At 26.4% G+C, this 13,602-nt stretch overlaps 1 long non-coding RNA gene across 1 annotated transcript in view; it reads left to right on the top strand.

Moving 5' to 3' along the window:
- Positions 1 to 3,409: 3,409 nt before the first annotated feature.
- LOC124432499 overlaps positions 3,410 to 13,602 on the top strand; it is a 43,413-nt gene continuing 33,220 nt past the window's right edge. Inside the window, exons 1-3 of the long non-coding RNA XR_006944277.1 lie at positions 3,410 to 3,563; positions 4,473 to 4,587; positions 9,323 to 9,438. This is a non-coding gene — a long non-coding RNA (uncharacterized LOC124432499). The remainder of the gene's footprint in view (positions 3,564 to 4,472; positions 4,588 to 9,322; positions 9,439 to 13,602) is intronic.

Consider the following 13,602-nt stretch of genomic DNA (forward strand, 5'->3'; position numbering starts at 1 on the left):
ACATTTCTTTTCTTTTCTATTCTCTTCATTTCATTTTATTTATCTATTTTTTGTTTAACGAGACTTCAAGTACATCGGTATCATTTTTTGTTTTTTTTTTTTCTTTTATTTTCATGAAAGATTTCCAGATATATTTTTTTTCGTGTTTTATTCCGTATAATTAGATATTAAAAATACCACGAAAAATAATTGCAAAATTTGAAAAAATTATTGTAATAATTTTAGAGCAACTATAAGGAAAAATCATATTATTTTATTTGTTTCTTTTTGATAGCAATTAGAAAAAGATGTTCGACGAAAATATTGGATTACAAATTTATCATCAGATATATATTTTTTTCAACTGTATCTATATACATCTATATATAAAATATTTTGCATTTTAACAAATACTGAAATAAAAGAAATAATGATTTAATATAAATACACGTTTGTACAATTTTTCGTATCGTTCGAACTAATCTACCGAGTGAGTAATATCAAATTGTAATTTGAAATTGTTATTTATTAATTTTATGAAACATACGTTGTTTGATGCACAATAGAATAAACAGAAAATTATTCTATAACTGACATATTTATACGTATTATTACTTATTTGTAATACTATACATAAATCTATCAAGAGAATATTTAATTATCAAAAAATGAACGTTATCATAAAAGAATTATATAAAAATTACTTAATCTAACAGATATTAAATAGACAGAAAGAAGTACAATATTTCCTAACAAAGCATTCAAAAATTGTGTTTATTTCTATAAGAAATATTTGATAAAAGAAGAAAAAAAAGGAAGCAGAAAAAGGATAAGACAACTAATAATGATCCAATTTAATAATATGCATAAATACTAACTATTGTACTATGTTTTGCACTATCAAAATTATTGTAAGCTATACAATACCATAGCAAAAGAAAATGACTTACGCATGATCTAGTAAAAAAGATTACGATTAGTATATTGCTTTTAATTGTTATATAGCGGTTATATATAATAAGAAAATATTTTACCGTAGCAAAAAGGTCATTGGATACAACAATAGCACCCCTCACCGATAAATTGCATGGCCTCATGCTTCTCATTATCAAAAAGAGTAACAAATTTTGCGTCTTCAAAGATAACGAATAAAATGGAATTTGACAGCTGTAAAAAATTAATATCGCTTATATAACACATGTTTATATATTCGGTTAATAGAAAATAATTTCTGATTAGTTGTTAAGTTCGTGCGATTTCGACAAATATGATAAAGCTCAAATTATTTGAGCTTTCATTTACATTCTGTAATATTTATTTAATTATATATACATATATGTATTCAATATGAAGTGGAAACCGCATGAAATTATTCAATCACCTTTGGCCAATAGAAACACATACAATATTGTAAATACGTTGACGTTGTGATTTATTAAATTTTGTGCCAGATAAAAGTAAACATATATTAGAAAAAGAGATCCAAGAACATATGAGAACTTTGTTAATCCTTCGGTCATATTAAGAGTTAAAGAAATTATCTGAAATAACTAAAAACAAATTTCACGGCTTTTTTCGATAAGAGTTGTATATTTCAAAATTAAAAATCTTTTTTTTGTACATAAATATAATTACATAAAATATTTACGTAAAAATAATCTACCAAAATAAATATAAATCCAAAGAATTCTTCGAGCAAATGAATTGCTTCGTAAAACGATTTCAATAAATCAATAAATCTTGAATGATATCAAAAAGAGAAATAATATAATATTAGTATTTGGCAAGTTGTAAACTCTATAAATAATGAACACGTCCGACTCATAGAATAAGATACAAACTCGATCGCTTTATTATAGAATTTTATGATATAGATTATCTTCTCCCTTTCTTCGATTAATTCACTTTTATTACTCGTATAATAGAAATTTTGTTGATTTGTTACAAATCTTTCAATTGCTCTCCATCTAAAATAAATAAATAATAATCTCCAAAATACAGTAATAGCGAATATAAGTTTTCTTGTGCAGTATGCGTATATCGTTGCAATTGATTTACTTACTGGACGATGGTAAGAAGTGCACAAGCATGCTGGATAACTACTATAAACATGGAATAGTTAGCAATTCCTACCGTGCCAGCGATTAATATAATTAGATATTCGATTGTAAGCCCAATGTAGTAATACATTTGGTTTTTCATGAAACAATCAACAGGAACAGGTAATATTAATTCCGTTTCATTTGTAATACTAAAAACGTATCGTGATGCACTTAACAATGATGGAGATATCAAAAATACAACATAAAGATAAAAAAAGACTGTAAGGGAAAAAGCACAAATGAAAATTAATTAATAAATTTTTATAACCCATTCTGGTATACCGGATATGTTGTATTCATTTACTTGCGATTGTCAATGTACAAAGTCTACTAATTTCAGCATATTTCTTCAGTATCACTAGTTCTGGTTTGTTTGCTAGTTCATCCCAATCGGACTTGATACGATAAAGAATTTTCTTCATCTGAAATTATTACAGAGTTATGTTAAATTAATTATTACAACGTTAGAAACATATGTCATTTAGAGTAAAAGAAATAAAAAAAATAATAGGAAAAATTTGTTTTCACGTAGAACGGACAACTTTATAATTCAACAATAGATTGCAATAGCAAGATGCGAAGCATAAAGTAGGTAAAGTCGTTTCCAGTAATTTGGCGATCGATATAAATTGTTTTTCAGAAATGAAGAAAAAAAGAATCTAAAAGAAGAAATGAAAAATAATATTTATACTTGTATAATTATATGTCGAAGTATTGAATTCATTCTCTGAATTATTCATTATATTCAAAAATTGCATAAATGAATTGTACATAAATTAATTCAATTAGGATTACCTGTTCGAATATTCCAAAAGCTAGCATCAAATTAATAAAACAAATATGAATTATGTTCTTAGATGACGTCTTTTGGCATAATCCAATTAAACGAAAAAATTGAAGATTTAGTGTGTAATATTTATTGTCGATATAATCTTCCTCCTTCGAAACCATATTGTCATCTGTTGTTGCAGTCCAACATCGATTGTCTTCATCCCTACGCAAGCGTATCATCATTTACTATTCTATTATTCCCTTTTCCAGTGAACACTTAATAATTCAAATCGATTCAACGGCGAGAAATTTGCTTGAAATAAAATATAACATATTCCCTAAAGTGATTTCGCAGATCTTATGGCTTTTTTTTTAGCCGTTCGATACTATACAATTTAACATATGTTTTTCTTCCTAGCAATTATGTCATTTTCTTACCTTTTCTTTGCATTATAAAGTATTGTAACCCTTCTCCCGCAGGAGCATGCGCGTTGCGAATCCACCCCTTCGGACCGCCTCATTCTCCCACAGTTCACTTCTGTCCCTCGACCTTGACAGACCTATAGCTTCCTTCATCGATTTAAAGCTTAAGTATTTAACGCGTTAATGCCATAGTGCACTTGCATGTTAACAAGTTGATAAGAAATGTTTATTAAGTGTTAATATCTATCTAAATTAGTCGTCGTTTGTACATAAATACTAATGTACAGGGTGAGTCATTTGAACCAGATTCATATTATTTTCTGTTAAATCGATAATATATTCAGAACTATAATTGCTATTGATTCAATTTTGAGAATTTTTTTGAAAATAGAATTCATGTTAATATAAATAATCATATTTTTATTTTATATATTTTTTATAATAACAGCAAGGTTAAATCTAGATATTCGGAAAGTATTTTCTTATTTATTATTATTATTATTATTATTATTATTATTATTATAATTATTATTATTATTATTATTATTATTATTATTATTATTATTATTATTATTATTAATACAATTGTTATTATTATGCTCTGTTTGATTTCTTCTATAATTTGCTGCAATCATTATTCTTTCGGTTTAAAGAGAAAAGAAAGATACTAATTACATAGACATATTCTTCCTACAATTAAAGAGTCAGTACTTATTATTACGAGTTAGTACTTAAGTAAAACGTAAACGTTATGTCTTTATCATTTGAACTTTAATAAGTGTGATAATTAATTATCGTTCAATGATAAAAAAGATCCGTTCGAATGTTCGTGCGAACAAATGTACACGGTGAGTTATTTATACCTTACAAGCATTACTTTTTATTTTATCGAGCAAATTTTCAATATAAATTCAAATAATTCTTATAATTTCAATAATCTTATTTTAGTATAGCTGTAACATAAGAGATCAGAATTTATTTCTTATCAAGAATTTTTCAAATATTATTTTGAAAGTATACATCTAATTACAATTATTACCATTATTTTCTTTTTTAATTTTTACGAGCATCCTTCCCATTTTATCCAAAGACCTCTAAAACACCTGCATCTCTTCGCTGATAATACATCACTTTGTTAACCTCGTCATCCTCTGTATTTATTAGAATTGTATATGATTTTATTCTTTTTATTGCAAGGTCATGCGCATCACGGACACAACCCTATTCATCGTCTCTTTCCACCTCAGTTTACCTTCGTCTCTCGAATATGAAGGACGTGGCATGGAACATCGACGAATTGTATCCATGTAAAGTAAGTAATTTCGTTTAATGTTAATAAACTCTCTCAAAACTATTTATTCCATCTCCTTTGATATAGAGGATGCAAGCGTTATTTTTTTAATTTTGTTTGACAAATATTCGTAAAATAATTACATTATTTCAAGGGCCATAGATATGTATCCCACTATGATAATTTGAAGGAATTTTTTCATTTTCGTATACATTTCTTTCTTTTCTATTCCCTTCATTTCTTTTTATATATTTATTTTTTTTTTTTAACGAGGCTTCAAGAACATCGATACACTTTTCAGTTTTCATTTATTTTTCAAAAGAGATTTCCTGATATATTTTTTCTCTTGTTTTATTCCGAATAATTATATATTAAAAATAAAAATTATAAGATCGTTTTTTTCTATGGAATTAACACATTCCTTGTTTCGTTATAAAAATAAATGGAAAAATATTTTCTAAAAAAGCAACCTTTACGTTATAATCACGAAAAATGATTGTAAAATTAAAAAAAATTATTGAAATAGTTTTAGAGGAAACTACAAGGAAATGTCATATTATTTTATTTGTCTCTTTTTTTATAGCAATTCGAAAAAGATGTTCGATGAAAATATTGGATTACATATTTATCATGAGATATATTTTCATTTCAACTGTAAATATATATACATACATATATATAAAATACTTTAATTTTATCAAATAGTGATATAAAAAAAAATAATCGTTGAATATAATTGCACGTCTGAATAATTTTTCGTGTCATTCGTACAAACTAATATACCGAGTGAATCATTTGAAATTTTAAAGTGCTATTTATCAATCTTATGAAATATATGTTGTTTGAAGAACATAGCTGACCAACAAAATAAACAGGAAATTTTATTATAATTGACATATTTATACGTGAAATTACAAAACAGTAATATAAATATTTCAAAGGAAGTATTTAATTATCCAAAAATGAATGTTATCGTAAAAGAATAAAATAAAATTTACTGAATCAAAGAGGTATTAAATAGACAGAAAGAAGTACAATATTTCCGCAAAATGCATTCAAAAGTAACGTTTATCTGTATAAGTAATAATTGATGAAACGAAAAAAAAAGAAAGCAGAAAAAGGATTAGACAAGTAATAATAATCCAATTTAATGATATGCATAAACATTGACTATCGTATTATATGTTTCATTATCAAAATCATTGCAAGCTATACAATACCATAGCAAAAGAAAATGACTTACTCATGACCTAGTAACAAAGTTTACGATTAGTATATTGCGTTTAAATGTTATATATCGGTTATATATATTAAAAAAATATTTTACCGTTGCAAACATGTCATGGGATACAACAATAGCACCCCTTACCGATAAATTGCATGGCCTCATGCTTCTCATTATCAAAAAGAGTAACAAATTTTGCGTCTTCACAGATAACGAATAAAATGGAATTTGACACCTGTAAAAAATTAATATCGCTTATATAACACATGTTTATATATTCGGATAATAGAAAATAATTTCTGATTAGTTGTTAAGTTCGTGCGATTTCGACATATATGATAAAGCTCAAATTATTTGAGCTTTCATTTACATTCTGTAATATTTATTTAATTATATATACATATATATAAATATATATATATATATATAAATATATAAATATATATATATATATATATATATATATATATATATATATATATATATATTCAATATGAAGTAGTGGAAACCACATGAAATTAATTGTAATTAAATTGGCCAAATAGAAACACATACAATATTGTAAATACGTTGTCGCTGTGATTTATTAAATTTTGTGCCAGGTAAACGTAAGCATATATTGTAAAAAGAGTTCCAACAATAAAAAAGAGCTTTGTTAATACTTCGGTCAAATTAAGAGTTAAAGAAATTATCTGAAATAACTAAAATCAAATATCACGACTTTCATCGGTAACAGTTTTATATTTTAAAATTAAAAATTATTGTTGTACATCAATATAATTACATATAATACTCACGTAAAAATAATCTACCAAAATAGTTACAAATCCAAACAATTCTTCGAACAAATAAATTGCTTCGTAAAACGATTTGAATAAATCAATAAATCTTGAATGATATTAAAAAGAGAAATAATATAATATTAGTATTTGGCAAGTTGTATAATCTATAAATAATGAACACGTCCGACTCATGAAATAAGATACAAACTCGATCGCTTTATTATAGAATTTTATGATATGGATTATCTCCTCTCTTTCTTCGTTTAATTCACTTTTATTACTCGAATAATAGAAATTTTGTTGATTATTTATAAAGCCTTCAATTGCTCTCCATCTAAAATAAATAAATAACATACTCCAAAAGACAGTAATAGTGAAAATAATTTTTCCGGTGCAGTATGCCTATATCGTTGCAATTGATTTACTTACTGGACGATGGTAAGAAGTGCACAAGCATGCTGGATAACTACTATAAACATGGAATAGTTAGCAATCCCTACAGTGCCCGCGATTAATATAATTACATATTCGATTGTAAGCCCAATGTAGTAATGCATTCGGTTGTTCTCGATAGAGTCAACACGAATTGGTAATATTAATTCCGTTTCACTTATATCATCAGAAACATACCGAAACAGACTTAACAATGACGGAAATATCAAAAATACAATATAAAGATAAAAAGAGACTGAAAGGGATAAAGACACTAATGAAAATTAATCAGTAAATTTTTATAAACCATTTTTTTTTCTCTGCACATGGTATATTTACTTACTTGCCATTGCTATTGTACAAAGTCTACTAATTGCGGCATATTTCTTCAGTATCACTAGTTCTGGTTTGTTTGCTAGGTCATCCCAATCGGACTTGATACGATAAAGAATTTTCTTCATCTGAAATTATTACAGAGTTATGTTAAATTAATTATTATTACGACAGGAACATATGTAATTTAGAGTAAAAGAGAAAAAAATAAGAGTAGAAATATTTTCCACGTAGAACGGACAACTCTATCATTCAACAATAGATTGCAATAACAAGATCCATAGCAAATTATAGGCATGGTCGTTTCTAGTAATTTGGCGATCAATATTAATTTCTTTTCAGTGATGAAGAGTAAATTCATCTAAAAGAAGAATTGAAAAATAATATTTATACTTATATAATTATATATCAGAATATTAAATCCATTCTCTGAATTATTCATTATATTCAAAAATTGCATAAATGAATTGTATATAAATTAATTCAATTATGATTACCTGTTCGAATATTGCAAAAGCTAGCATGAAATTAATAAAACAAATATGAATTATGTTCTTAGATGACGTCTTTTGGCATAATCCAATTAAACGAAAAAATTGAAGATTTATCGTGTAATACTCGTTATCGATATAATATTCCTCCTTCGAATCCATATTGCCGTCTGTTGCTGCACCCCAACATTGATTGTCTTCAACCCAACGCAAGCGTATCATCATTTGCTATTTTAATCATCCCTTTTCTAGTGAATACTTAATAATTCAATTCGATTCAACGCTGAGAAATTTGCTTGAAATAAGAAATAGCATATTCCCGTAAAGTGATATCGCAGATTTTATGGCTTTCTTTTTTACCCGTTCGATACTATACAATTTAACATATGTTTTTCTTCCTAGCAATTATGTCATTTCCTTACCCCTTTTTTGCATTGTAAATTACTTCAACCCTTCTCCCGCAGGAGCATGCGCATTGCGAATCCACCCCTTCGGACCGCCTCTATCTCCCGCAGTTTACTTTTGTCCCTCGACCTTGACAGACCTATAGCTTCCTTCATCGATTTAAATCTTAAGTACTTATCGCGTTAATGCGATAGTGGTATCATTTTCATGTTAACAAGTGGATAAGAAATGTTTGTTAAGTGATAATATCCATCTAAATTTGTCGCCGTTTGTTAATAAATACAAATGTACAGGGTGAGTCACTTGAACCAGACTAATATTGTTTTCTGTTAAATCGATAATATATTCAGGACTATAATTGTTATTAATTTAATATTGAGAATTTTTTTGAAAACAGAATTGATATGGATAGAAACAATCATATTTTTATTTTTAATATTTTTTATAATAACAGCAATATTCAATCCACATATTTGGAAAATATTTTCTTCTTCTTCTTATTATTATTAATATTATTATTATTATTATTATTATCATTATTAATTTTATCATTATCGTTATTATTATTCTCCGTTTGATTTCTTCCATTATTTGCTGCAATCATTTTCCTCTCAGTTTAGAATTATTCATTCGAAAATATTTTCTTCATTGAGAAATCTCAGATATTCGTTATCCATCAAATAAAAAAAATAAAAAGAAAGAACTGAAAAGAAATTAATTCATTGTACTAATTATATCGAAATACTATTAGATCGAATATGCGAAATCCTTTCTCTACAACTAAACAGTTAGTACTTACTATTACGAGATAGTACATTATATTATTTCAGAATAGCTGTATTATAAGTGATCAGAAGTTTTTTGTTTTTCAAAATTTTTCAAATATTATTTTGAAAGGATACGTGTAATTACAATTATTACCTGTCTAGTATTTTTTATTTTTATTAATTTTTACGAGCATCTCTCCCTTTTTGTCCAAAGACCAGTGAAACACCTGCATCTCTTCGCTGATATTACATCACTCTTATAACAACCTCATCTTCTTTATTTATTGGAACTGTAAATAATTTTATTCTTTTTATTTCAAGGTCATGCGCAACACGGACACAACCATATTCATCGTCTCTTTCCACCTCAGTTTACTTTCGTCTCTCGAATATCAAGGACGTGTGGTGATACCACGACGAATTTGAATCCATGTAAAGTAAGTAATTTCGTTCAATGTTAATAACTGTCTCAAAACTATTTATTCCATCAACTATGATTAAGAGGATGCAAGCGTTATTTTTTTAATTTTTTATTTGACAAATATTCGTAAAATAATTAAATTATTTCAAGGGGCATAGATATGTATCCCACTATGATAATTTGAAAGAATTTTTTCATTTTCGTATACATTTCTTTCTTTTCTATTCCCTTCATTTCTTTTTATATATTTATTTTTTTTTTAACGAGGCTTCAAGAACATCGATACCATTATTTGTTTTCTTTCTTTTTTTCAAAGAAGTTTTTCTGATATATTTCACTTCTTGTTTTATTCCGTATAATTAGATATTAATAATAAATATTATAATATCGTTTTTTTTTCTATGGAATTAACATATTCCCTGGTTCGTTATAAAAATAAATGGGAAAATATTTTTTAAAAAAGCAACCTTACGTTATAACCACGAAAAATGTTTGGAAAATATAAAAAAATTATTGAAATAGTTTTAGAGGAAACTACATGGAAATGTCATATTATTTTATTTGTCTCTTTTTTATAGCAATTCGAAAAAGATGTTCGATGAAAATATTGGATTACATATTTATCATGAGATATATTTTCATTTCAATTGTAAATATATACACATACATATATATATAAAATACTTTAATTTTATCAAATAGTGATATAAAAAAAAATAATCGTTGAATATAATTGCACGTCTGAACAATTTTTCGTGTCGTTCGTAAAAACTAATCTACCGAGTGAATCATTTGAAATTTTAAAGAATTATTTATCAATTATACGAAACATATGTTGTTTGAAGAACTTAACTGACCAACAAAATAAACAAGAAATTTTATTATAATTGACATATTTATACGTGATATCACAAAACAGTAATATAAATATTTCAAGGGAATATTTAATTATCCAAAAATAAATGTTATAGTAAAAGAATAAAATAAAATTTACTTAATCAAAGAGGTATTAAATTGACAGAAAGAAGTACAATATTTCCGCACAAACCATTCAAAAATTGTGTTTATTTGTATAAGTAATAATTGATAAATAGAAAACAAATGGTAGCAGAAAAAAAGGAAAAACAATTAATAATAATCCATTTAAATGACATTATCCAGAACCACAAAGAATCATATTATATTTTTCTTTATCAAAATCATTGCAAGCTATATAATACCATAGCGAAGGAAAATGAATTCCGTATTATCTAGTAAGGAAGATTACGATTAGTATATTACGTTCTATAGTTATAACGCGGTTATATATAATAAGAAAATATTTTACCGTTGCAAACATGTCATGGGATACAACAATAGCACCCCTCACCGATAAACTGCATGGCCTCATGCTTCTCATTATCAAAAAGAGTAACAAATTTTGCGTCTTCAAAGATAGCGAATAAAATGGAATTTGACAGCTGGAAAAAATTAATATCGCTCATATAACACATGTTTATATATTCGATTAATAAATAATAATTTCAGATTAGTTCTTATGTTCGTGCGATTTCGACAAATATGATAAAGCTCAAATTATTTGAACTTTCATTTACATTCTGTAATATTTATTTAATTATATATACGTATATATATTCAATATTCGCATGAAATTAATTGGATCATCATTAGCCAAATAGAAACACATACAATATTGTAAATACGTTGAAGTTGTGATTTATTAAATTTTGTGCCAGATAAAAGTAAGCATAAATTGTAAAAAGAGTTCCAACAATAAAAAAGAGCTTTGTTAATCCTTCGGTCAAATTAAGAGTTAAAGAAATTATCTGAAATAACTAAAAACAAATTTCATGACTTTCATCGGTAACAGTTTTATATTTTAAAATTAAAAATTATTGTTGTACATCAATATAATTACATATAATACTCACGTAAAAATAATCAACCAAAATAATTACAAATCCAAACAATTCTTCGAGCAAATGAATCGTTTCGTAAAACGATTTCAATAAATTAATAAATCTTGAATGATATTAAAAAGAGATATAATATAATATTAGTATTTGGCAAGTTGTAAAATCTATAAATAATGAACACGTCCAACTCATGAAATAAGATACAAACTCGATTGCGTTATTATAGAATTTTATGATATGGATTATCTCCTCTCTTTCTTCGATTAATTCACTTTTATTACTCGAATAATAGAAATTTTGTTGGTTCTTTACAAATCCTTCAATTGCTCTCCATCTAAAATAAATAAATAATATAATCCAATAAACAATAATAGTGAAAATAATTTTTCTTGTGCAGTATGCGTATATCGTTGCAATTGATTTACTTACTGGACGATGGTAAGAAGTGCACAAGCATGCTGGATAACTACTATAAACATGGAATAGTTAGCAATCCCTATATTGCCCGCGATTAATATAATTACATATTCGATTGTAAGGCCAATGTAGTAAAGCATTTGATTGTTCATAATAGAGTCAACACGAACTGGTAATATTAATTCCGTTTCACTTATATCACCAGAAACATACCGAAACAGACTTAACAATGACGGAAATATCAAAAATACAATATAAAGATAAAAGGAGACTATAAGGGAAAAAAGCACTAATGAAAATTAATCAATAAATTTTTATAAACCATTTTTTTACTCTGCACATGGTGTATTCACTTACTTGCCATTGCTATTGTACAAAGTCTACTAATTTCAGCATATTTCTTCAGTACCACTAGTTCTGGTTTGTTTGCTAGGTCATCCCAATCGGACTTGATACGAGAAAAAATTTTCTTCATCTGAAATTATTACAGAGTTATGTTAAATTAATTATTACAACGTTAGAAACATATGTCATTTAGAGTAAAAGAAAAAAAAAATAATAGGAAAAATTTGTTTTCACGTAGAACGGACAACTGTATCATTCAACAATAGATTGCAATAACAAGATGCGTAGCATAAAGTAGGTAAAGTCGTTTCTAGTAATTTGGCGATAGATATTAATTTTTTTTCAGAGATGAAGAGAAAATTCATCTAAAAAAAGAAACGAAAAACAATATTTATACTTATATAATTATAAGTCAAAGTATTGAATCCATTCTCTGAATTATTCATTATATTCAAAAATTGCATAAATGAATTGTACATAAATTAATTCAACTATGATTACCTGTTCGAATAATCCAAAAGCTATTATGAAATTAATAAAACAAATATGAATTATGTTCTTAGATGACGTCTTTTGGCATAATCCAATTAAACGAAAAAATTTAAGGTTTATCGTGTAATACTCGTTGTCGATGTAATCTTCCTCCTTCGAAACCATATTGCCCTCTGTTGCTGCTCTCCAACATCGATTGTCTTCAACCCTATACAAACGTATCATCATTTACTGTTCGAATCAACCCTTTTCCAGTGAACACTTAATAATTCAAATCGATTCAAGAAATTTGCTTGAAATAAAAAATAGCATATTCTCGTAAAGTGATTTCGCAGTTCTTATGGCTTTCTTTTTTTAAACGTTCGATACTGTACAATTAAACACATGTATCTCTTTCCACCTATTATATCATTTTCTTACCCTTTCTTTGCATTGTAAATTACTCCAACCCTTCTCCCGCAGGAGCATGCGCGTTGCGAATCCACCCCTTCGGACAGCTTCATTCGCACGCAGTTCACTTTTGTCCCTCGACCTTGACAGACCTATAACTTCCTTCATCGAAGAAAAAGCTTAAGTATTTAACGCGTTAACGCCATAATACTATCATTTGCATGTTAACAAGTGGATAAGAAATATTTGTTAAGTGTTAATATCTATCTAAATTAGTCTTCGTTTGTACATAAATACAAATGTACAGGGTGAGTCATTTGAACCAGATTAATATTATTTTCTGTTAAATCGATAATATATTCAGGCCTATAATTCGTATTAATTCTTTATTGGACATTTTTTTTTCAAAGCAGAATTGATATGAACATATATAATCGTTTTGTTATTTCATATATTTGTATAATAACAGTAAAATTTATTCTACATATTCGGAGAATATTTCTTTTCTTATTATTATTATTATTATTATTATTATTGTTATTATTATTATTATTATTATTATTCTTAATATTATTGTTATTAATATGCTCAGTTTGAATTCTTGTATTATTTGCTGCATT

This window comes from Vespa crabro, chromosome 25 (genome assembly GCF_910589235.1).
Source record: "Vespa crabro chromosome 25, iyVesCrab1.2, whole genome shotgun sequence".
NCBI classification, from domain to species: Eukaryota; Metazoa; Arthropoda; class Insecta; order Hymenoptera; family Vespidae; genus Vespa; species Vespa crabro.